The 26,723-nt window shown below is 43.2% G+C and overlaps 1 protein-coding gene across 14 annotated transcripts in view; it reads right to left on the bottom strand.

Annotated features, from left to right (window-relative positions):
• The window catches only part of ATP2B2 (ATPase plasma membrane Ca2+ transporting 2), a 304,347-nt gene that overhangs the window by 125,650 nt on the left and 151,974 nt on the right, over positions 1–26,723 (bottom strand). The gene's annotated exons all lie outside the window — the stretch shown is intronic.

Raw genomic sequence — 26,723 nt, 5'->3', positions numbered from 1 at the left:
ACTTCTGGAGAAAAATCATAAAGCTCAAATAAATTATAGTTGGGATGAAGCCGGAATAGCTGACAGCAGCTTCTACCATCAGTCGAAGGAATGCATCCTGGTTCCGACCGCAGGTCAGGGACCTCCAAGGAGAAGTCAGCAAAGCATGCCTGGTGCTACTCTAAAGCAACCGTTCCCTCTGCATACGTACTGTCACATCATCACGGGAACGAACTGCGTGAAATTTCAGTTAACTGAAAAGACAGCCACAGAGACAGGATGTATGTGCTGAGAAAGTAAAAAGGAAAGGATATGGTACCTGAAACCAGTAAGTGTATGCATTTTGCATGATACTTCAATTTAAGAACATTTCAGTGTAGGGATATAACATAAGAATATCATTGTATTTGTGCTGAATAGTTCTAGCTTTCACTTGCAGGCTTTTTTCTTCTTTTTATTACATAAGCATGTGTATTTCTAGAGCCTTTTCTAGGAAAAAACCTGCAATAAAAGAACTGTGATAGAATAAAATAACTGCTTACCTACATCTGTCAAGTAATATTCGCTCTCAGTTGGAACATTTACCAAGCTGTAGCTTCTCAACACAATCAGTAGCATAAAATTATGATCACGTTTATTCACATTAACATAACATAATGACAATAGTTAAACTGAGGCTTGACCGCAGAGGACTATGAATGCGCCTGCAGGACAGCAAGGGAAAGTGATGCCACACCGCAGGGATTGCAGCCCTTCCCCTTCCCAGGCAGCTGAGGGCGATTCCTTCCCTTCTCCAGAGCACTTACCCATAGGCACTTCAAGAACACACAGCCCTCTTAATAGCATCTTAAAGACGCCAAGCAAAAGGGAACAAGAGCCTAACTTGCCAACGGCACTCAACTTTATGTCTAATTCAAGACTAACGCAACTGCTCCCAGCGCTACAACGTAGGAACGCCAATAAGGAGCTAACTCTGAGACGAAGGGCAGCAGGCCCAAGCGTAATGTACTCAAGACCAAAGCGACGCTTGTCTGAACATATCAATCTCACCACGGTACTGGCAAAGATGTTGACTCACCTTTCCCTGAAAGTATAGAATGACAGCGGTTGTGCAGCTTCGGCTCTTGGTTAATTCATCAAACTTTCATCTCACCTTCAGCTTCTAAGAAACACTATCCCTCTCTCCCAGATAAAGGCGTGCTGCTGTTATTATTACCTCAATTTAATTTTCAGTACCTAGTGCTTAGCGAGACTATACCACACAGGTTCCAGCTATTACAAAGATGGGTCCATGTCTACCTCATTAAAAAAAAAACAGCATTGAACTTCTCAAGCTTCATCAAACTTCCTCTGCGAGCTCCCAGTCGGCTTCCGACGCCCCGTAGAGGCTTTGTCCCGAGCAGTGAATCGAACCCGAGCTGCACTGAAATATAAATTCCAGACCACAAACCATTTCAATAAATGCCTTTTTTTGGATGAATGCAGATCACAGAACTTAGGACAAGGCATGTGAGGGATCAGGGGAGTCACTCACTACTGAGGGGATCTGACATAGGAACAGTCCTTTAGAAGAGACCAGACAAACCCAGTTCGATCAGCTTTCAGGAGGCTGCAAAGCCTTGAATGTAAGGAAGGGTTTTTACTAAAAACAGCAGTCACAATTTGCACTAGTCCCCCAAAACACAGCCTACCCCAAATACAGATGCAACTTCATCGGGGGAAAGTGCCACAGCTTCTTCGGAAGGCACCAACAGTGCTGCTAGCGGTGGCACTTCTGCTAGCGGTGGCACTTTCAGGCAGACATGCTCATAGCACGCACCTACAAGCAGCAGTGCAAAACTCTGAAACAAAGACCTCAAAGTCATATGGGAAAGGGGAGAAAGGAGACGTCTGAAAAAAGCGTATTTTCCAATACAGAGCATATGTGCACAGCGGTGGGCTAGCTCCAGCAGGAAAGCAGATGACCGAGTACTCAACAGGGTGAGAAGACCGTCTGAAATAGCGAGAGTGGCAGCCAGGATTTTTCATTAAAAATGGTTTCCAAACCCAACTGCATTTACCTAGAAACAACAAATTCAGCACTTGGCAAATTTGGTGCTGTATACTTCAGTGTCAGGAGGCCGAAGACAGACAGGTCCTTTCCTATGTTAATGAGCAAAACGCACACACCAGTGCATCGCAATTACCTAGGGAAAAGCCTCCGAGAAAAGGAAAGGATGATACTGGAAGCCAGAGAGGAAAAAGGCTGCTTTTTCTCTAAGACAAAAATTGCTCATGGACACTGAAATTTAGACACCATAAGGTTGAGGACTAGCCTGAGTTTAAAGTTGCTGTCTTCACCATTATATTCCAGACTGTAGCCTAAGTAACTTGCACTGGAATTTAGATATACCTTAATACTTAATAGTGCTCTTTCATCTTTGATGATAAATATTATCTTCCTTAAGACCCATAAGTAGGCAAGAGTTTATTCCTGTGTGTGATTTTTTTTTCTTTTTTTCCTGAAAGTGTGGATCAGGTGAAATTAATCATCAGCTTAGAATAAATTGGAAAAATAGCTCCACCTAAAAATGAAAGCACATTCATGTTTAAGTATGAAATGTATTTTCTTGTAAATAATTCAAAAATACTGAAAAACAAATTGCAAGGTTTTGTTCAACCCAAAATGTTTTCCTTCTTCTGAGGTCTGGCCATCACTCAAGAAAACCTATTCAGCTAAATTTTTATATTGATTTTCTCCCTGAATGCCATAAGCTAACAAACCTAAATTTAGGAATTTAGAGAGCAAGACAAAAGGAGGCAGTGGAGAAATCTAAAGACCATTTGATTAAAGTCACAACACGAGTCCTAAAAGCTACTGCTGAGACAAAGTCAGAAAGGGACAACAGCATGGTGTTATAAAGGAAAAACATGTAGAGTCATAAAGGATAGAGTTAGAGAACATAATGTTATAATAAGGCTAAATAAGGCTAAAGGAAAGACAACAGAGAATCTGAGGCGATGTAAGGTATTTATTTTTGAAAAGCTTCCATTAGTTAATGGCATCACTTCTGCGTACTACTGGCAGCAGACGGCATCATGGAGATGCTCATCTTCTTCAAACGATCTGCTTTATTCAGACAAGTCTGGTTAAATAGTCATAAAGTGTTTTGAGCAAACCTAACCTAGCTGCTCAGAGCGGATTAGAGGTCATGGGCGCTTTCTGTCGCCCCGGCAGACCTGCGGGATGCGGCTTCCCAGCTCGCGCGCATCGACAGGCCGCACAGATGGCAAGGACGGCAATTAGCACAGCGAGAGCTGCAAGTGGACATCTGTCCTCGCCATCGCTTTCGACCGGGGGATGGCTTTCCTGCTGCTAGATTGTCTTTTTCTGTTTTTCTTTCTTTCCTTTTTTTTCTCTTTTGGTATTACACATACTGATTTCATTACTGGTCCTGAATATGTTTTATTTTTCCCTTGTAGTTAGTTTACAATTGCACAGTGTTACATCCTGTGGCAATAATCAAGGAACATTGCAAATGAAAGCAATTAGAAATATCACTTCTACATGAAGAGGAGAAATATCTAGAGGAAGTGAAGAATCAGTGCAAATTTTAAAAATTAATGGAGATATCAGTTCTATATGAATTCGTAATTTGTATGTTATTGGCAACACAGTCCTGTGTTGCACTCTGCATGCCGGGAAGCAACCGCCCGGCTGCTTCGTGTTTGTACATTCACACGAGCATGAAAATATTTTAAAAATTCTTTTGTATGTTGAAGCTATGCAGCACTTCTTTGCTTGATTTAAGTGTTTTAGAATGATTATGCAGATTTAGATCAAATATATATACAAATAGCATGCATATGTTTAGGAAACACTGTGAAAGTTTATTACTGATGCTTCTTGCACTTGAGTAATTTCTTAAGGTTGCAGTTTCCACAACTTTCCCCTAAAATTGGTTTGGAGTTTGTAGGAGAAAGAAAAAGTGATTACATATAAAATATTTTCTGTGATGCTGTACAGCATATTAAATGCATTTTTGCTTCCAGCTGGCACATCTTTATACAAGGATTTTTTTATTGTTGTTTTTTTGGAGGGAGAGGCAGAGAAAACTCAACAAACCCCCACAGAAATAGTAGTTAACAATTTTCTCTGTTCGTTTTCCACATCTCTCAGCTACTGCACGCAGAATATAAAACCAGCATTTCAATTAAAACTTCTTGGAAAACTGTATTTCTTTTGAAAGTCATCTCCACTACAACCACATGGAGCATCACAGAGGATGATTCTGAGTGCTGCAAAAATAGCAGAAGCACATCACTACTACAGCAACAAGTTAAAAAAAAACTCAAAACAAAAAAATTAGAACTTGTCAAAATGTTTCACAACTGCTTAAAAAACTCTAAGATGAAGAAAGGAGAATTTATGTTAATATAAATGCATTTTAATTAAAAGCCGTTTTTATAACAAGCATGGAAAAAGACTAATTCTGCAAACAAAAATTCATTAAACTTTCCTCCTAATTATCTCATTTCCTGATATATGCAGAAAAATAACTGAAGACTGCAAATAGCAAAAATCATAAACAATTTAATTTAAAAATCAATTTAATTTAAAAATTCTAATGCAAAAAAATGTTCCGTAAGGAAAGTAAAAGCTTGGCAGTGACGTGGAGGCCAGAAGTGTTAGCAGGCCTTTCCCTCCTGGCCCAGCAGTCTCAGAAGTACTGCCTACGTTGTGAAGGACGGAGTGGGAAAATGCAAGTTCTCGATTCAAACGTAACTAGCAGGTTTCGTTTCTGAGCTCTGCCTGGGGAAACTGTCCTCCCCGAAGAAACCGGGGAGGGCAGGAGATGGGAACGGTAAGCTGTGATTACTACAACGTTTCTCACCTAAGGCTAAGGAAAGCGTATTGCGAGCGTTACCTGTTCTGACGTCCATCACACCGTGATACAACGCAACCGCAGTCTTCCTAAACGCTTCCGCTTTCTAGACCAGCAAAGCCTCACGCCACTCATTTAAAGAGTATCAAAGCAAAACAAACACCTGCTTTGGTAGCAGGCATGCCAAATAAGTACACGTTGCATTAAACTACTGGTTTTACTGGCACAAGACAGATGTGTTTTAGCTGAAGGAGACACCAAAGGCAGGAAAGGCCAAGCGTACGCGCTCCCAGCCGGCACGGACGCCTTTGCAACCTCCTCGTTTTATGCTACACGTTGTTGAAAAATCCTTGAATGCAGTCCATTGAAATTCTGTTTAGGCCATGCTGAAATAAAATCAGCTAAGAGAAGTCAGTCTATCGGCCAGAAACATTTAACAATTTTTCAGCAGGTTGAATTTGAATTTCATTAGCGAGTGAACCTCTGCGAATAATAATTTCCTTCTAAACCGAGAACAGCAAAGTTCTCTGTAAAGCGTAGTAAGTCTCATTGCCTGTTTTCATTAATATCACTTGTTTATACTCGTTTCCATAAATTGCAAAAATTTTGTCTATGAATCAATAGCTTTTGGACTCAGCAGCGAGCTGGCCCGTGTCTTGTGCAGCGTGTCTACCCCGCTGCCGCCACCACTGCTACCAGCGCGTCCGGCAGCGCTGCCAACAGCCTCCGGCAGGACTTAGGGCCTCCTTGAACCAGACGCTGCATAGGCAGAGCCTTCTGACCTAAACATCCTCCAGATTACACAGAAAAGGGGCTGTGCAGAAGGGGCAGCACCAGGAAACGAGCTGTGTCTCCCCTTCCTCCGTGGGGGACTCCCTCTCGGCACCCGAGGGCACCGCCGCCGGCCGAGCCGCGGGGCCTCGGCCCTTCCAGTCCAGCGGGGCTCGAGCTGCCACCGTGCAGGGCTGGACAACCCGTGTGCATCCCTAAAGCAGCCAGCCAACTACAAAAACTTTCATGTAAGTATTTCCTCGTACAGATCGCAATCCAAGTCATCCCTCTGAAGTCACCCAAAGAACATAAAAACATCTCTAAATCCATCATCTTCTTAAAAAATGAAGCAACTGAAGGGCTTAATGCCATTTTTCTCTGCAATCCTGTGGTTTCTCTTCTCCAACGTATCCAGCCAAACCAACAAGATACCCTGTGCAAAGGCTGATGTAGATCCTCTCGCCACATCCTGGTTATCTTGAAAAAGAAATAATTCAGTATACTATTAAAACTATCATCAGGAGGAATACTTGCGGCAAAGAGGTTCAGGACTTTGCACTGACACATCAGCAAATAAAAAAATAAAACAGGATTAGCCCTAAAAGAAACAAAAGCACTTTTAAGAATTTTTTCTTTCTTCTTGGCTAATGCATCTAACATAAATGTTAGGAATAGATAAGTAATAATAATTTGCATTTCTATAATAAGTTTCTGTCTTTCCCTTTCCTCCTAACTATAAAACTGGATAAACAACATTATCTCCCTTTTATGAGGCAGAGAAAGGCTAAAGTTCTCGCCCCAAACAGTTCTGTGTCAGTGCGGGGGAGTTATTCGCATCTCCTGGGATTGCTGATTTACATTCAGCTGCGAGACACCATGCAGTATTTATCACTGCCAGGAAGCACTGCTGTTCCAGGGAGGGGTGTTTTGTTTCATCCATCCAGTCATTTTGGTTTTATTCCTTCTCTTTTTCTTTGCAAAGTAAAATTGCTCTGAAGAGAAGAACCTATTAACCAGGAACAAATAATTTACGTGAGATGACTAATAAAAGCAGAACCAGAAATGATTCCTGATACTTGCTGTAATGTAGCCAAAAAAAAGCCATTCATCTGAAAGACGTGATACAATTCCATAACTATCTAACGACTAGACTGATGGACAGCGCGGGATCATGAGCCTGTAGCAAGGCAGAGGAGACATCAAATATTAAAGGCAAGACCTACATCCTAACAGACAGACAGCATCTTTCTTGCCTAAACAGACAACAAGTTTTCTGCAAGGGCTGCCAACAAAGTATTCAACACAAGCTGAAGGTCCAGTACGAAAAACAGGAATTAGGCTCTCATTTACAAATGTACCACTATCAACAGGAGCATAGGTGCCGAGAGAGAAGGAAAGATAGTCATTCCACCAGAACTCATTTTTTCAGCTCTTACACCACACAACCATCGTTACATCATTCTCCTGTGTTGCATCTTGTATATCACAGACTCCTGGGGATGTTTTCCTTTTGTTCTGTGTGGATGTAGTATTGAGTGCAACGTAGTCATTACAGAATCGATGCAACCATACAAATAAAAGCTAATAATCTAATATGCATATCTACCATCTGGCCCCCATCCATTGAATACCAGGTAATAAAGTCATTAAGAATTCCTTGTTGTATTATACATAAGCAAATATCACTGCATATCTTCTTTGAGTGTTAAGAGAGACAACCTAAAAGTTAGGAAATGTCTTTACGGCAGTTGAGCCAACCACTAAGCCAGTGGGATACCGCACAGACACTGGGGTCCCGGGGAAGTTGTTCAGCATTACATATTCTCAGCTGTTTACTGGTATTGGGGCTTTTAGGAAGAGAGGGCCAGAGGGAATGGGAGGACAGAGTGGTTTCCTCAGCCACCCAGTTCCTCCACAAAAAGAAAGGCAGGTAATTGAAGAGGTAATCAAAGCCTACAGTCTTCAAAGGCCATTCTCTTCAAAGTCTTTTTTGTTTATTTAAAAGCAGCTAGGATTTTACCATCACAGAAGGTAACATTATCATTTAGATTAGACTGCACAAAGTTCAGGCCAAATGCCCTCTGCAAAAGATTATACATTACCCACAAAGCTCTAAGTCCCCATTGACATGTAGAAGTATAAGATGTGTGGCCATTTCAATGGACTTGATAGAGGCTAAGAGAAAAGTTAACAAAAACATGTTGTTACAACGCTTAGAACAAATATGATTGTTCCAGATCTTTTGAAAGCTCTTTTTTGCCCTTAATATATAAATCAAGTGAAGCATCCCTAACTACAGCTTAAGACAGCACTCACTGCCTATCCTGCAGGATCAGGCTGGAAAGGCCCTAACGTATGAACAGGGTAATGGCAGAGAAGAGCAATCATGCAAGTTGAACAGAGAAGGTCTGAGGTTCTTCCTAGCCAAGGAAAAGAGCAAGGAATAAATGAGCGCACAAGAAAAGTGGGCAAGTATTAACAAAATACTTAACATAATTAACACATCTTCGTAACCACTTATCACCCCTCTTACTGGACCCTACAGAGATACTCGCTTGTTCACTTTACATGTACTGATAACAGCAACCATGGGGGAAAAGCAGGAGGGGAAAACCTTGAACTCAGACTGTGATTCTCTGTCCCCCAACTGCAGATTGAGTAGCGCTGGCAACAAGCAAAGCAGCTTCTGCCTGCCCATGTGGATGCTCTTCCCCAAGCCATCAGCTAAGCCCCCCAACCCCAGAAACTCTACAGCCAGGCACGGTGCAGAGGGAGGCAGGCGTCGCGCGGCTCAGGCAAGCGCCTCCGCCGAGGCATCCCCAGCCGAGCGGCAGCCGTGGGGCGAGCGCTTCCAGCCAGGTCACCACGGGCGATCCGCTGGTGGGACCTGAGTGCGGCACGGGAACACCGCAACGGGTTTACACTCGGGATCCTGGCCTGGCAGACGAGAGAGAAGGCAGGCATGGAGTCACATTGCCATCTGCACGTGGGCACAGATGGAGCAGACTTCCACACGCACCTGCTGTCAATAGCAAGCGAGGGTGACGCCACCGATACTGACACTGGGGCTCCTGCTGCTGAATACTATCAGAATAAAGAAATCCCAAAATACAAAAATAGCAACTAGACTGCCGACTGCTCATAATCTTAAAAGGGCCTTCAACTTAGACTTTTCACATTTCTCATCACAATATAACTCCTTGTCTCACTTGAAACTTTCCAAGTGAAACACTATGGATAAAGGACATGCATGTCACTAGGTCAATGAACTGTTCCAGAAACTCTGTGACCATCTGACTATGAAATTCAATACAGCTGAACATATATTAAGTAAAACGCATTTCTGCATCACTGTTTATTAAGGAAACATGTTAAGCCAGTAATACAAGGACTTTTTGCCACTGTTTCTTAAAAGAAAAGAAAAAATTGTTCATTAAAAGTCTCCAAGAACGAATTTCTCTAAAGCCCTGTAAGAAAGATGATCGATATACAACCTCACTGTTGGATGCGTTTTCTCCCTGACTTTAAGTGCTCTTGAATAGTGGTAACAAAGCAAATAGCTTTCTCTGAAAGAGTATAATATAACACACAAACTCCTCCCGGAAGAGGCTGCCCAAAGTGGCTTCTCCACTCCCCGGGTGATGTGTACTTTGAGGCTGATGTGGCCTAGACTCACTACGGGCTCCTCATGCTTTCCTGTTCACTTCCACGCAGCGCGTCCACAACACGGCCGACAACCAAGGCTGTCGGAGAAAGCCCGCAAGTGAGAGAGGACTAAAGAAGGTGGAACTGGGACGGGGTGGTCAACGAGAGGAAGGCACGATGCAAAGGAAGACAGATCCCAAGTTAGATGGACTTCCACACCAGTACCGCATTATGCTCCTATGCGGTATCCTGAAAGTCCCCTGCATCTCTATTTCTATTTGAAGGATCTTCAATATTATTATTATTAGTCACTGCAATCACCATAGCTTCTTTAGGATAAGCAGTTCCAAGAGTCTATGTCTCATATTTATTTGATGAAGCTTATAGGAAAGGCTAAAAGTAACGTAACAACATATGCTCTCATAACAACAGCATGGAAAAGAGGGTTTTGTTTCCATATTATAAGTTAAGGTAGTTAACGCCTTATATAGATGTTTTAATTACTACTTTTGTGTATTAAAATAAATAACATAGAAGCAGAAATCTTATCATCTGAGGCAAGAGACAACTGTTTTAGGATGTCTATAAAGGAGTCAAAACAAAAATACCAAAAAAATCCACTTTGCTGAGTCCGCTTCCATAGTATGATTCTCTCCCCTCTCACTCTTCCTTAAGAAAAAAACAACAAATAAACCAGCCAGCAAAGAGCTGTATTCTACTGAGGTGTTACCTCCAAGTGCTGATACTTGGCAACTCTTCCTAATTTTATTGCTATCTCTGTTGGTTTCATCTGCTTTTCCTGTGAGCTTTGCTGCACAGCAAATGCTGTGGCTTTGCAAGAGGCTGAGCACTTGTTATAGTGTATTTTTCTGCTGTTATTTAGGAGAGCATTCAGGGTACCTGTAAAAGTGAGAACACTAAAGAAAAAAAAGCATTATGATCTGCAAGGGATATTAAATGCCATTATCACTCCTGCAAGTGACATTGATGCCACTAAAGACCACAGTGCCCAACTTACACAGAGACAGCAAGAAAATAAGATGCATTTTGAGCATCCAGTGGATTACATCCAGTTGCTCAAGAGCATTAAGATAGTCAGACCTTGAAAACCTCAAACTGACCATGCAGTCTGTTGTGCTCAATGTAACCTGTGTAACGGCCTGTGTTACACTAACTGCTACCTGTTCCTTCAATCATCTCCAAGTCCGAGCGGGCCCCATTCGGTACATCATCATCTGACCTTCCCATAGAGCTAAGTACCACACAGGCTTGGAGGAAGAAGGTGCCAGCACAAATATTACTCTGTTGAACACCTCATGTTTGGACACAAATACGTAGCTAAAATTTAGGGACATGACACATTGACAATTTAGCGAGTCAAGCAAGCTATTACCCCTGTTTCTAGGAAAATGAAGAAAAGATGCAAGGAGAAGAAAGTCTGCCAGTAATTAGTTCAATTTGGTCCAAAAAAGCTGCCTAGATGTGAAAGAGCAGTAGAGTAGGGTAGGGGATTCACCACCAGTAGCATTCTTTGAGATGGGATGACTGCACTCATGGAATACATGTCATGTTATTCTTCCAAAGAGTTCTCAGCCTCGTACAAGCATAAGTGGATAAGACCAAGAGAGGGCCTTTCTTTATACCGTGAAAAATGACAAAGTTTTCTTGACTCCTGCTTCATTTCTGAATGACTGGAAAATATAAACAGTGACCACAGCAGTTCCTGCATGTACCGTGGGATACAACATATACCCATATACAACAGAGCTCTATCAGAAACACAACACCCATGGACCATTCCTATTTTAGCACATTTAAAAGCCTCAAAGAATAGACTGTTTCTTAAATGAAGCATATATTTTCAATCATCTTGATTACTCCTCAACATAACTAACCTAATCTCAATGGAATAATCACTACTGAAGTTTTCTGGAAGTATATACACGTAAGTCTTAACCAAGGTTTACTGATAAGTTTTTTGCACAGATGAATAGGGTATCTGCTTAACGTGTTTGTCCACCCTTCCCTGGGTATATAACTTCCATTGCAGATTCTATAGAAAACGGTGCCTCTGCCTAGCATCTCATCATGCCTCCTGCGGCTGTGCGGTGGAAACCTTGCCAGAATGGTGGGGCAGCCCCTTCCCCAGGGCTCCTGCGCTTGGCTGGCTCAGACCTCTGCCAACGAGAGGGAACGGAGGCGCAGATGAGACGGAAACAGCAAGCATATAGCAAGAGCAACCCTGACAGACCCTCAAAAGAAGCAAGGGGGCTGCTGGAAGAATCAGACTTCAGATCCGAGCCCTAGTTCCCAGTGATACGGAAATATCTTAGGGATCCAAAGCATTCTATATAGAGTTCAGGCAATCCAAAAAGCCACTGAAAAATGCTCCACTATAAAGAAGCTCCCCTATTGAAGCAGGTAGCCAAATGTGAAAGTATTTGCATTCAGATCTCTGCATTCTTTATGTGTTAACAATTACTTTTTCCATTTTTTTCATTTTTGTATTCTAAAGTTTGAGGAGTTGCAAGCCTTGTGTGACTTTTGGCAAGCGCCCTTTCAAGAGAAGGTAAGGCAGGTCCCTTCAAAGCTCTGGCAGAAGTGTGCTCCCACTACAAATACTTAGGAGTTTGTGTTAGATGCATAAGCAGAAATCAAAATATGATATTGTATCATAATAGAAGCATGATAATAGAAAGCATCAACAGAAGCATCAAGTATCATAACAAAAAGCACTCTTGGGCTGCTTCAGAGAGTAAATAAAAACCACATTCTCTTAATGCACAAAACCCAACCCCTTCAGTTATTAACTAATTTTCATCATACATTTAAAAGCTTAAGTTTTTCTGTAAAATAAGATCTCACATTAGAATTCATTTAATCAATTTATGGCTTAACCATTTTCACTGCACAGCAGTTAACCATATTTATATTGTGCTACTATTTCATTTTACTTCCAGCCCATTAATTCATTGCTCAGCTTAATCCAGCTCAACTGGGAAGAGGCAGCCTTAATCCAAAATAAGAACATATATAAAAAGAGTTAATCCATAACGGTTAATGAGGAATAGCTGTTCCAGAATAAATCCACAGACTGAGAACGAGCAAGTCCCCTGGACAAAGCTCGACTTTGACTGCTCTCCCCTCAGCTTCTCCAAGCTGCTGCTAGAGGCACGCTCCCTCCTCGTGCCACGGCTATGGCCACACAGATATTTGGAGCCCAAGTCACCCATAATGCAACAGAATACAATAATTAACTTTGTGAAATTAGACATAAATTCTTGCAAGTAAAGAGAAAAGAACAAGAAATGGAAAAGAAGCAAACAGAGGTGAAAGAAAACCAACTAAAACAACTTCCTTAGTATATGTACACTCAACTGTAGGTGTATGTGCACAAGCAGAGCGACATAAATGTGGCTTGCTTGAACAAGTTTTTCTTTCTGTGCATCAACTCTCTTATCAGTGGATCAGTCTCTCATGAAAGACAGTAATTTAGAATTTATTCTTCCTAGTCTGGAGTCCAACAAGCAGAAGGAAGACTTGCACAAGCTGTGTGGTTTATCTTATGAGCAATGGACAGTCTTCTCCTCAGGTCTGAAGGTCAAGATAAGACACAGAGCAAAGGATTTAAGGTCAACTGTAGAAAACTTATTTGATGGCAACAGATAGCAGTGTAGTAGTTTATTAGACGTATATGGAATCTCACAGTAATTGTTCAGCTAATGAGCAAAGCTAAGTGACTTTCAGGTTAATCAATCTTGGCCGTTAGCAAAGCAGTACACTGTTAAGACATAATTGCTAGAATTACATCACAATTGACCTCTTGATTTGAAAGTACAACTTAGCGTAATACAGTGCCCAAATATTTGTCCATGTGCCGCTGAAAAAGATCAAGAAAGAAAGTTATCCCAGTTACGCTCACCCCAAGAAAAGAAGCATTTAAACATTTATGTGACTTAACTAGAGAGGTCCCATTAGTAATTTTAATGGGGAATCCTATTTTGATTTTTGATATTTCTCCTTAGATAGCCACAGTAGAGCAGCCTTTTCTTTGCATAATCCCTTCCCTGGACAGCTTTTTTTTTCTTGCATGGCTCCTGCCTCACACAAAATGCTTCAGGGCGAATGTGCCCAAATTCATGGTCAGGTGTCCAAAATTTTATGCAAATTACAACTGGCTGACTGCTATACAAATACTAAAATCAGAAGTCTTCCCAAGTTCTTTTCAGTGGCTGTTGAACCACCACATGACAAGTGGCCTCATACTTTTATTGAAGCTCAGCTTTGCAAGTCCATCCAATAGAATGCATCGCAATGTCCATCTCCAAAATACCCAAGAAGATTTCTCTCCTAATGAAAAAGTTTCGGGGACCTGGAAATCCTCCTAGCATCGAATCTCCCAGAAATGCAGAATGAGATTCAGAAGTGTTTTGTCAACTGTACCACAATTGTTGTTTGTAGCTGCAATGCAGCATTCTCTGCAGAACTGCTCATTTCACTTAAAGGGTAAAATGACCCAACTGCCTACTCTGTTCCATCATTACTCATTCATGAAGGGCTTGGGCCTAGAGGAGTGTCATTGCAGGAAAAAGAAAAAGTTCATTAATGCATCCTTAAAGCATGACACTAACAGCATTAACACTAAACAAGACAAACAAATGAAAATCAGAAACATTCTGAATGCATGCTTTAGCAACATTTAGAGACTATTATCAGTTTAAATATTGCTGCTAACATACTAAAGTATCGTGAAATAATTTTGATTAAAATAGAAGCTGCAAACCCCTCAGAATGTTTTTTCAGCAGGATGAACAACGGGGCTAAAGATAAAGTCATTCCTTTCATGCAGACATCTCAAGCATGCATTTGTTTTCTGCAGATTATGTAAGCGATAAGTAGAGATGAACCGAACGGTCATGATAAAATATTCAGGACACTCAAAGGCGGACTTTTTTTTCTGTTGCCCTAATTCTGCTATCCTCTCTGTTAAATATATTCATATTTTTTTCTCATCTCCCTATCTGCCTACTGCTCTTTCCGAAGCTCATCTTATCAGGTCTTCATCTGTCATCTCTTCACATCCTCTCTTCCACATCCCTTAGTTCCCCCTTTATTGTATCTCATAAAGGAACCAACACCATCAATAAAAATCAGACAATTCTTCCTTCTTCCCTCTCTCTGTTTCTATACCTCACCACAGTCCTCACTCTCCCCTTGAAACTTCTTAAACACTTCAGGGAAACTGTCAATCCACTGTTGTTGTTTAACCTTGTACACCGGAGTAACTATATGGGTTTTTTAAAAGGGAGCATAAGCACAAAATAGGTAGAATTTTGGAAGATCAGGACATAAGAGTATCTATATACTGTCAGAACTGACATTTTCAAAGATGGCAATGCAAGACTATATATAGTTTACAAGCTTAGGAATAACATTCAAGGAAAACCCTTTTATAAAAACAAAATATTACCCAAGTTGCAAGACTGCAAAATCTTAAGGAAATACTCTTTGTTTAATGATTACGAAAAAGAGCAGCTAACACAAAACTTCAAAAGGAACCGCGTGAAACTAATACCAAGTACAAATACTGCTTTCCATTTATGTGCCCTTTAGGATTGTAAAAGATATTGGAAAAATGAACAATCCCCGTTATTATGGAAACACGAAGCAGGCTTGCATAACATAAAAAAGACTCTGACGGCATTAATCTTTTACATTCCTGAGCTTTGTTTGTGTCACATCCTTTATTTGCAATTAAGCTTAGTGCATATGAAGTTCGCCGGCTGCTAGGTCGCAGGACTGATATAGCCCAGCACGGGTAATTCAAGCTCCTTTTGCACTGACCTACCAAACTCTGACCCCTCGGACCTGCCTGGTAAAAGTGAGACGGTATTACAGTTTCATTCGGATCTTGATACCCGAGCAACCCATTCAACAAGGAGACCAATTATGTTTGATGCCCTCACCTTTCCCCCCACCTCGGGGAGAAGTGATTTGCCGGGAAATGATAACCAAACTCCGTCACGCGGCATGCGATGAGCGACCCAGGACAGAAGGTGCTGTATCTTGACAATGCTCTTGATTTCCTCCAGTTTGTTCATTTGTTATAAATCTAACGCTATAAAAACACAGGTTTTTAATCTATAAATAATCGTCTGCTGCACTCCTGTTCGCATGCAGTCAGGATGATGCACTCAAACATGAAGACCGTCACCAACACTTGTAAGAACACAGGCATCAGGCAGCTTCTCACCGCTCGCACACCTGCCTGTGCTCACCCCGTCAAAACACTGGGCTTGTAAAACGCGAAACACGCTTCCTCTGCCAGTCGTTGAAGATGGGTGACACCAGCAACCGATGCAACGCCATCAACCCAGTCTACCCAGCATAATCCTGTGCTCGAGATGAAAGCATGTAATAACTCTGTACATGAAGAAACAGGTGAATGAACGTGTCCTACAACTAAACAAATACGGCAAATGATACGTTCTGCATCTCACCAGAAGCAACGCAGACCAGCTTGCCCCAGGACTGGTGCCCTAAAAGCGCGTTCCCTGCTGGATCCTCCAGTCCCCTTCTCACAGGGCGTCCCCTCCACCGGGCTGCCACGTTCGACGCGTCAAACGCCCCTGCCCGACTTTACAAGAAGCACAGCCCATGTACGCAGCCCTAAGCTCAGCTAACCGACTCAGGGGACAACTTAGAGCAAAATCACATGCGCCCAGGCTTCGGTGAGAGCCACGGGAGCCACGGCGGGATTCGGTACACACGCGCAGGCCGCTAACCAGCGCCAACACTCAGTGGTTTAGCTGTCAAAGATACCAAACAAACAACATGCGCTGTCATCATGTGTCTCCAGCGGCCAAGAAAATGCAGAGTTTTCTAAGACTACTTTGTTCCATAAACACCTAATTCAGAGTCTGATCCCGTTTGAAGGTTGGCAGAAGACGTGCTGCAGGTGCAAACATGAGGTGCAGGGCAGGAGCGGGCTGCCCAGGGCTCGCGCGTGCCGCGTCTCCCGAGGCCAACGCGCCGCGCGCCCGCAACCCCCCGCTCCCACCCCCACGGAGCAGCTCTCCGAGCTCGCTAGGACCAAGCTGCAACAGAAACCAGATGCAACTGCCGAGCTGCAAATCTTGCTTTAAATTTTTTTTAACATAAGAATATGTCAATGCCAGACTCAGGCAGTTTCTAAGTCCCCATGTCAGCCCCCATTTGGCAAACTCTTTTCCTTTATCATGTATCTTTAAAATAAGCTACTGCTACTATGGTTTCACTGCATATTATTTTTTGCTACATACTTCCCCCTCCCTCCCCCCGAATTTGGACTGCATCTACTGCACTTTATGTAACGCTGCTTTGTGCAATGCCACGGGACCTAACTACAAAATTTCTACCAGAAACTCATCCAAAGATATTGCTTTAAGAGGTTTTCAGAGAGGCTGCCTCTGCTACGGAGGCCTCCGCTCCTTAAAGCGGGATTCCTTGAGGCTGAAAACTGTTGAACTGGGCCTGAATTTCGGCTCTATCAAGCCGCTGCCTTCAGCACCCTTGGCTCGTCCTTGAAACGGCGCTCTGCAGCCCTGACTCGCCGCTACGGCGTTCGTTTTATTGCCAGGAAAGCGAGCCCAGCGACACCGAGGTAATCACGCAGGGAAGCCGCTGCGCGCTAGGGACGACGTGGAGATTCCCGGGGCAAGAGGAAGGAGAACGAAGCAAGCAAACTGCTGTTCCTGCTGCTTAAAATAAAAGTGGTATCTATCATTCAATTTTTGCAGCTTCAAAAACACTTCCTTAATTCACAATTTCATTTGCGCGTAGCACCACCAAGCTCTGCCCTTACAGGCAGCCATTTCTGGGGGGGGGGGAAGTGCACAGCAGAAAATACTGGAATCATCTGAGCACGGGGAGAACAAGTTGCAAGCAGGCAGGTAAGCGAGCCAACTGCAGGCTGCTTTGCTCTTCGCATCTCACAGCACTGGTAACCGATCGGACACTCGCTCTTCAGAAAGAAACCCTTCCATACTGCATTGCATTCACTGAAACGCTGGGGTACAACCTCCCCAGAAGCATAAGATAGAGGACCTTGTGCTTTGGTAGACCTCAAGGACTTGTTTCAACCGTAAAATCCTGCCTGGAATTTGCCTTCAGCTGGATTAAGCAGGATCTCTGGGAGATGCAGTTCTAGGAGTGGTAACATAGGATGCTTTCTGCAACATGCACCTTTGCCTGAAAACTGAGCATGGTTGTTAGGCTGCTGGTTTCCCAATAAACATTACTAATCTGTGATGCGTGTGGTATCATCTAAGTGCCTCATATTCTCTGCCTCTCCTGTGCCCACTAAATGTTAATAAATGATGCTTATACATCAGTACACAACCTGGCACAGTGGGGATTTGAACCATGATTGGAGGCCAGCAAAACACACACATACTGAAAATATAAAGCAATTTCCATCCCAGCTGGGCATATCCAATGCCATATACAATTCATTATGGATACCGAGTGCATTAATTTTCCTTAAAACTCAAATGCAATAGCGGCACAAGAGCCAAGTGTAAAATACCCCTTTCCCTCCCCACACCCTAGGGCCAGCTCTGGATCCTGCCAGGCCAGAAGCGCTTCCTCATCTATTTCCTAGCACACTTGCACAAAAAGCTGTGTTGATACCAAAAACGAGTGGCAACGAATAGCCAGGAACCAGACAGGTTGGCAACAGTGACAGCTTAAAGCATCTAAACGGTTCAATACTACTCTCAGCATCAGTATAAAAGTCTGTGAACATGCTATGCTTACGAGCACCCACCTCACGTAGTATCAGTGCTACCAAAACAAGTGAAATTAAGAATATCCCTTTGCAGCACTACAATGGCAACTGCCGGCGTGCGTGTTAATGGCTTGTACCAAATCCAGTGATGGTCAAAGGGTTTTGTTTATCCTCACAGCAAGGGTTGTTTATCCTCACAGCAAATGCAGTGACATACTTTCTGCTCTTACAGCTCTAACGTTAGCATAACATAATGCTCAGCAGGATTTTTCTTGCACCCTTATATGCCTAGATGTTTCAAATATTTGAATTTTCACAAATCTCAGGGAGTTTTAGTTCTGTAAAATGGAGGAACCAATCTAAATGGATTACATAAAGTCTGTACAATAAATTTCATAACAGAGATCAGAAGTGTTTATTCTTGCCTTAACTCACATATCTTTCACATAATTATCCCCTGATGCATACAGAGGCAGAAAGAATATACACAGATGTAGAAAACATGTCAAGGACACCGCAGCGGTGATGCAAGGGAAGGTGTAAACTACAAATGTGAACGCTGAGCAGAAACACGAGAGCCAGGCTCCAGAGGTGCACGTGTGGGGTAAAACCCGCCAAGCTGCAGTTAACTTTCTTTTTTAAACTCTGCTTACCCAAAAAGATGTGGTATCTTTACAATAAATGAACAGTCTCTGGTGGAAACACCTTTCCACAGACTGGAAATGTCCCTATATGGCTTAACACGGAAGAAATCTATATATGGTACATAACTTTTTTTAGAACTACTGGACAACTAAGAGAAGGAAACATATGCTTGATTTTTTTTAAAGCTTTCACGTCTAACACGCAACACAAAATTAAGGATGAATAAAGATACCATTTTCATGGAAATGCTGCATTCAATTTGGCACTTCTGTTGTTGAGGGTTTGTTGGATGGGAAGGATATAACTGCTTTTGAAACTTTCAGAAAATTAAATGTAATCTACCTTCCAGTTATTTCTAAAATTATATGCAGTTGAAAGATTGCATTAAAGGTCTTTTATTTTGAATCTCTTCATGCCATAAGTCTTCTGATCTGGAAGAAATGTGTGACCTCTAGGAATGATAAGTACAAAAGCATTATCTTTAAGTACTGTCAGAAAATAAACAACTGCTGACTCTTGCAACTGAAGCAACTCATATGGAGACAGGGATTTATCTAACTGGAAAAGTATTTTAACGTTATTGTCTTGCATAGATTTCTATTTCAGAGTAATTTTTATGTCAGTTTTAATGCAGATTTTTAGTGATTCTGCTATTCAGCAGATTCACTGAAGCGTTCTCGCTCACAATCGCGTTTACAACAGAAAAAAATCCTGAGCCACGAAGCAAAATGTTTCAAAAGCAAGCATGTCTTCACTGTGCGGCTTCTTGAAATGCTGCACAGCTGCAGGTGACCAGGCCTCACCAAATTTTTGATTTATCGGCTGATTATCAAGCAGTTTCCAACACAAAACGAGCAGGAAGGTACCACAGATATGCTCACGTTTGGACTTAATTAGTTTTGCTCAAAAAAGTCACAGTGTAGTCTGAACCGCAAGAAAGCCAACAGGCTAAATGTATACACGACTACTACTGTGCTCCCCAAATTATGGGCATTTTTCAAGATATTTTCCTAATGTTGTAGATCTTCTGACATCTGTGTTGCCTGGCAGCTGGCTCTCATACACTGGCATTTTTATGATCACTTTTAAACAAATGAGCTAGATTAAAACTCCAGGTATGATCTGGCCCGCAGTGTCCCCCTTCCCAGGTAACTTTTCAGAGCAGTTTCAACACAGTTCTTGCAAAATACCCATTGAGAGCCAGAGTGCGGCCCGTGCCAAGGTACACTGTCTCCTCGCGCTCCCTGCAAGCGGGCCACGGGATGCCCAAACGACGCGGCCGCTGAAGCAGCCTTGGCCCCGGCGCCCGTGGCTGGTGCTCCGCAGCCATCTGCCTGGCCTAAGGGAGAGGTGAGCTGAGAACGGACGCACCAAGTACACCAGCCGGGCGTCTCGCCCACGGGCTTCGTACGGACGTCAAACCACCCGGGCGAGCAGCACGAGCCTTTGCGGGCTTCCCATATACCCAAAGCGCTATGAATAAGACTTTCAAGACTCCAGGTACCATAAGCAGAAGTAACTAGTCATCAAATAACAGGTTTGACTTGAGGTAAACTTCCTCAAGAGGACAGCAATGCTATTTCAGTTGCACCCTTATCAGATCCCTAAAAAGGCAAATAAGGAAACTGCAAAATGCACTTATAAGTTACCCAACTTCCCTGTACGACTACAGTAATTTCTAAATTAGGCACATTCTTTTCTTTCTCAACAAAGGTAATTACACAGTTTGTTTATATATACACATATAGATGTTTCTATATATAGGCTATTATATATACAAACTGTGTTTATATATATACATATGTGCTAAGCAAATAACTTTATCTGTCAGGGAAATTACCACTTTATTCTGTCTAACTGTGCTGCTCACAAATATGTCTCAAAAATTAAATTAGGCAAATGGTTTGTAACAAAAACCCCAGGAAACACTTCTAAGTTTAAAGATCTGTAGTGTAAAGTTCACTTCAAACATTTCTCACTGCTCAGCTTTGGTTCCAGTATCTGGGAACATCTTTGTAAAACATGTTACCTTCTATAGCATAGTTTTTTAAATGTTGTGGGCTTGGGCAAAATCTCATTTCCTAAGATTTTACAAGCTGAACCTAACAGTAAAATCTAGTAGCTCCTAAAAACAAGGACAGAGAGTCCAGCAGGAGTAAGTGCACAGTGTACACAAACACAGCACCATTAAAAACTTGGAGTAGATAAAGCAATTCTTACTCAGCTCATTTTACTCCTTTAAATTAAGTCGGTGGACAAGTTCCACTTAAGCATACAACAAAAGAAAAATGAGCCTGAGAAGAGCCAAACACTTCTCCTTGGCGCATTTAACGTTCCTGCCAATAAAGAGGATTTGAAGTATTTGTGCGAAAACTCAAGTTGCCATTGGCATTTATTCGCCTTCGCAGCTCTAACTGCGGGTATCAATCCTTGAAGGAGGAAAGGCCAAATTCTGCAACTGCTCAAGATTCATAAACCTCAGTGAAGCCTTGAAATGGAGGTCTTTCGAGGAATATATCACACTGTTACTGCCACAAAATCCCCTAGAAATACAAGATGTAGCAAAACAGCAAGAAATAGAAAGACTATTTATAGGGAACAGAAATTCCCCATAAAAGGCTCAAGCTAATAAGTCCCCATACAAATTTTAGCTATAAACACCAAAGAACTCACCACCCAGTTTGAGCTCAACTTCTTCATAAGAAACCTGAGGTATAAGAAATTTATTCATATGCTTTGATTTATAAGTAAGGACAAACAGCGTGACTGGGGGAGGAGACGTGCGGAGAGGCAGCGGTGCTCAGCAGATGCAGACAGAGAGCGCTCGGAGGAGCCCGGGAGAGGCTGGTGAAGAGGGAATCACCTTAACCTGAGTCAGGAAACACAGCGGTGAGTACAAGGCGCGCGGAAGCCAAAGCGTAAATCCACCGGTTGCACGTCAACGCTGCTATTGCTAAGGTAACCCTCTGACCAGCTCCGCAGTAGGATCTAGCAGCACAAGAACAGGGGCACAAAACATAACCTTACTTCTTCCAGCACCCCATCAGCTGTACGGCTGCTTCTGTGCAGCGCCTAACGAAGCTGAGTTAACGCCACGTAGAGCTGGCGAGGTACCTGCTCCAGGCATTGGCATGCTGGCTTGAAGGCAGTGCCAAGCCCGGACAGCATCGCTGTTTCTGCGCTAACCAGCCTGCCCGCAACAGGAGCACCCAGGAGCGCGACGCAGACAGCTAGGCAGCTCCGCAGGAGCCGAGGTTAAAGCAGCGTGCCCCGAGGAGCCGAAGCTGACGCCGTGCTTCCAGAAGAGCCTCCAGCGCTTCACCTTGGAGCCTTCTACCATTACCGAGGACGTTGCTGTATGTTCTGCCCATTCATCCAGCTCCAAACAGCTGACGGAAGGGTGGAAAACGATCCCTGAACATGCAAGTAGGTACGTAAGCTATACCATCCAAACAGTCCTTGCTTCCCGCATTGACAGAAGCGCTTCCAAAGCCACCGCAGCCTCCGCAGAACGGGCATCTCCTCCACTACCGGCAGGATCACAAAAGCATCGTCCTTGTTCACGCAGAGCTCCTTTGATGTCTCCTAGCCCTAAGTGTCCTCCCGCCATAGCGATCCGTCTCGTGCCGCCGCCTATTCCCCGAATATAAAAATGTTCCCAAGGAGAAGGGAACGACGAGCATTTCTAAAGGGCCGTGTTAGCACATGGCTGGCTGGAGGGAACGCAACGATGCTCCCACACTCCAGATAATCGCAGCAAATCCTCTGGAACGCGCTCAGCATTAATTTTGGTGCACTGTCAACCAATTATTTCAACTGCATTCATTGTAATTAGTGAGAAATTACTTGTAAATAACGAGAGACAACTTGTCAACAAGACTTCATTGCTCTTAAAACCGCCACGTCCTGGCAAAGGACCACGCAGCACGCACATACACACGCTTAAAAACAAAACCTTTTAACGCCAAAGGGAGTTTCCAAACGATGGGAACATAATCCTTTTCAGCACATCTGCTTATATTCCTACAAACATAGGCTGGGGAGAAAACCCAAACCCATCAGGAGTGCATACAGCCCATCCGGCACTGAAAGTCCGGTCAGCACTTGCTCCACTTAAAGTAACTGCTTACATACTACAGGCGGGACTGCATCCCCAGGGCAGAGGTCCGGCTGACACGAAACATGAAGGATGCCGAAATGTGTGCAACTCCGAGACGACCATGGGGGAACTCAACACCTGCACACGGGGAAAGGACCACGGCTCGAGCCGGGAGGCAGATGGGAGAAAGTGGCCCCACCTGGGAGGTGGATCCCGCTTCCACCCGAACCCTCTCCCCAGCCCTTTGCGTTTCTCTCTGTGGTGACTCCGCAGAGGTCTCACGTGGTGCAACGCAGCACAGGAGAATCAAGGAGCTGGGCAGGACTTGATGCAAAAGGGAAGGGAATTTCAGGTGAAAGGAATTACCAATGCTGAATCCCATGCCTCGGTTTTCCACTGTGCTGAGATAGCAGCCTGCTAGGCTGCTGAGGCTACAAACAGCCGACGGACTTTTAAGCAGTTCACCATCAGAGGCAGTCCCAAACGAGCAGCTAGCTCCTGCCCTTACACCCACCTATCAAACATTCATCTCAGTATTTTGCATGGAAACCAGAGACTACTGAAGTCTCTCACTCAACAAAAAGTGGCAAAGAGGTAACAAGCTCAGCAGCTGCGACGACTGGCGAGAGCCGACACGGGCAGTGCTCCCTTCCGGGACATCCAGAGGCCCGCGATGCCCCGCCGCTGCATCGCGTCACGGGCGGCTTGCGGAGCTGGGGAACGGCGCCAAGCCGGGCGCCCGAGCGGCCTGCAAAGCCGTGCTGGCTCCCGCAGCCGGACGTGTTCTGCTAGGGAGGAAATCAGCCTGGCACGGCATTTCCTCAGGCCCTTAATACAGCTATTTAAACGCCGGCCAATTTTTAGGAAAATACTTGCAGGCATTTAAGACTTCAGGGGGGTTTTATACATGACGACCACATTAAGAAATTGGTAAAGAAGCAGGGAGAGAGGCGCTGCCCTGCCGCCGAGCTCACCAAGCGCTCCAGGCAAGGCCTCCCAGCTGCCTGCAGTACGCGTCTCGACAAGGATTTGTGCAGTTTTAATTCCTTCCAGCGGAGGACAGTGGTTCACAACAGAAGGGATTCAATGGCTGCATTTCGTCTGGCAAGTTACCTGTCTCCTCACGCTGGCCCTGCAGCGTAAGCTAATTTTGGGAAGCCCCATTTTGGACCATTTTCAGTACAAACCACCAACATGTAATTAAAATTGAACTGGAGTTTTAAAACAACCGGGATCTGAGGTTTCAGAGAACTTGAGTCTATGTCAAAAGCACAACACACCATCGCAACATTTCTAAACGCAGTTTAAACACATGCCGCAGTCTGCAGAAGGCCGGAATAGTTTAAGAACTTTGCAACTATTTGTAGGATTCTACATGTATCACTTTAACTGTACAATACAGTGATTTTCGGGCTGAATCTGTGCCGCTTTAAAGGCTTGATTTCCACAGGGAAAACTCTCTTATGTAATATTTAATATTTGACATAAAATGCTGAGAAGGCATAGATCTTAATTATTTAGTTTCTGACACATACCCTCCCTTTAAAAATTCAGTGTCTGACTGCAGATCTAAAGAACTTCTCCATAAATAAGTTATCTTCTCTGAAGCTGTAACGTATTTCAAAAAGAATTCCAGTGGTTCTCAGCTGATCACAGGAAGCACAGAACTGTTAAAATGTAAAATTATGTATTTGAATATTATTTTAAGACACCAAACGATTGCAGGTTGCAGGGATTCTCTGAAAAAAGGCTCAGAGAGAGCAACTTTAACAAAACGACAGGACTCCCCGCTCAAATACCTTCCTCCCCATAAGTCAGGCACAACACTGAAGGAGCAGCTCTAGTCTCTCTTATCTGCAGCAGCCCTGTTCCTGCAGTATCTGTCTCCTAAACGGAAAGCATTCTAAATTAATTAAACCAACCTCAAGAGACAGTAAACTAATTATTCTGGGCATACGTAAAATGATGTTGAGTTAATCTCTGTGAACGCAAGTAAGCTAAGTTTGTATTGACATACTGGGCCAAATTTATTGTTGGAGTAATTAACTGCAGTGGAGTTATGCCCGCAGTGAATTTTTCCTCATTAAGTAGAAACAGGTCTGTCAGCTGAAGTGTGAGGATTTATTGCCTCTTGGGAAAATCATTTTACACTCTAGTCTTTTAAAAGACTACTCTTGCACACTCGTAAGCTTCAAAATGCTCAGAAGTGCTTTTCACTGAACCATCTAATAGCGGGATGATCGCATGGACCTCTTGCGAGTAAGTGCTGACTTCAGCGTAGGGGACGTAAAGCAGAGTGCTCAGCCAGGTCCATCGCTCGTTCCAGGGGCTGCTAACTTTCCTTCCTTACAGCGTTCACGTGTAGAAGGAGAAGACACCATCGCCATGTCTAAATCTAACATGACTACTATAAAATCCCTTGTCTACTTTATCTTTTTTTTTATATATAGCCAACAAACAAGGCCTCCTACTATTGGTAACATTTCTGAAGTGTTATCATCTCAACAACTCCACCCTATCTTCTTATGGAAGTCACCCTTGAAAAAGCTTTATTTCTCACTACTACAACTGTTACCGCTTCAACTCATTTTTCACCAGTGCTTCCTTTAATACAAGTCTAAGACAATTGCAATATAGAAGACATAATCAGAAATCAGTCCAACCAGGGGACTTCAGGATACAGGGAAACTATCACTATCGCAGTCCTACACAATAAGGAAGACAAAGGAGAGAGGAGACGGAGGTTAATCCCAGCGGCATCCGAGGTCACAGCCTGGCGTCTATACCTAGCCTACCTCCGTTCTCGCTAGTGTTCCCGTAACAGCTGCAAATACGTAAAGTTTTAATCTCCTTCTTCTGAGTAGGCTTATTCACATCATTATCTTGGCAAATACAGCCTTCAAGAGTGGCTTTAAAGGCCTCTGTGAAAAACAGCAGGTTAAACTGCATTAGGGAAACATCCAAAATCACTAGTTTTAAAATCAAAACCCCCACTGCAAAGTTTTATGATGATCACTGAGAAAACTGCTATAAAAGCGAGAAGGCTGTTTTCTTAGCAATACCAAGAGGATCTTTACCATTGCTCTGCCAAGATTCGCAGCAGTCATGGAGAAGTTTAGCTTTCTCTGAGGTTCATCACTGCAGTGCAGCTGCTATTTCAGACAAAGAGAAGTGTCAGCCTCCTGGAGAGTCTTAATTAAATAAAAGGCAATTTTAGAGGGTGGGGGGAGTACCATTAACAAGTGAAGCCTTACTATTTGGATGTAGATTTGCATAAAGTTACATTGCTCTTTGATCATGTTTACAAATTGTGCTCAAATCAAAAGCAAAATTATTGCTGGAAGCTTCTGTTTAACTAAGATATTATCAGAATTTAGGCTGAGGCAGTCATTTTGCTATTTTTCAGCATGTATTCTCAAAGAAAAAGCACATCCCCAAATTAATGATATAACGTTCTCTCATTCTCTAACATTGTCGACAAGCAGGATGAAGCACGGTACACACTTTCCAGAGCTGACATGGAGAAGAGGAGCTACAAGCTCCTGTTCATCACTGTTTACTCATTACTGTTCATCAGAACCAACCGAGACCCAAGGGAATGGTAACTCTCCTCTGAAAAGCAGACGTTTCCTAATGCATTTATTAAGAGAAACATTCCATATTAAAAATTGCTTTGAACACCAACACCGAACCCTTCCCTCCATCCCTAATACTAAAGTGTTCTCAGTGCTACCAGTGCCAGTTGACTACACAAAATGACAAGTATCCAGGCACATCCCTTGCAACAACTGGCATCTGCTTTGGAGTCATTCTAGTTGGTTTGAATGGCACTAATTAGAAGTAGTTACATATAAATGACATCCCAAAGACTTGACACAATAAACATTGCTATCTAGTGCCATTCATTTGCTCTTCCCATTCAAATATACACAGTATTTACGATAATTTCAAT

The sequence above is a fragment of the Dromaius novaehollandiae genome, chromosome 12, assembly GCF_036370855.1.
Source record: "Dromaius novaehollandiae isolate bDroNov1 chromosome 12, bDroNov1.hap1, whole genome shotgun sequence".
Lineage (NCBI taxonomy): Eukaryota > Metazoa > Chordata > Aves > Casuariiformes > Dromaiidae > Dromaius > Dromaius novaehollandiae.
The sequence above is the reverse complement of the archived record's forward strand: the minus strand, read 5'-3'. Positions and strand labels throughout refer to the sequence as shown.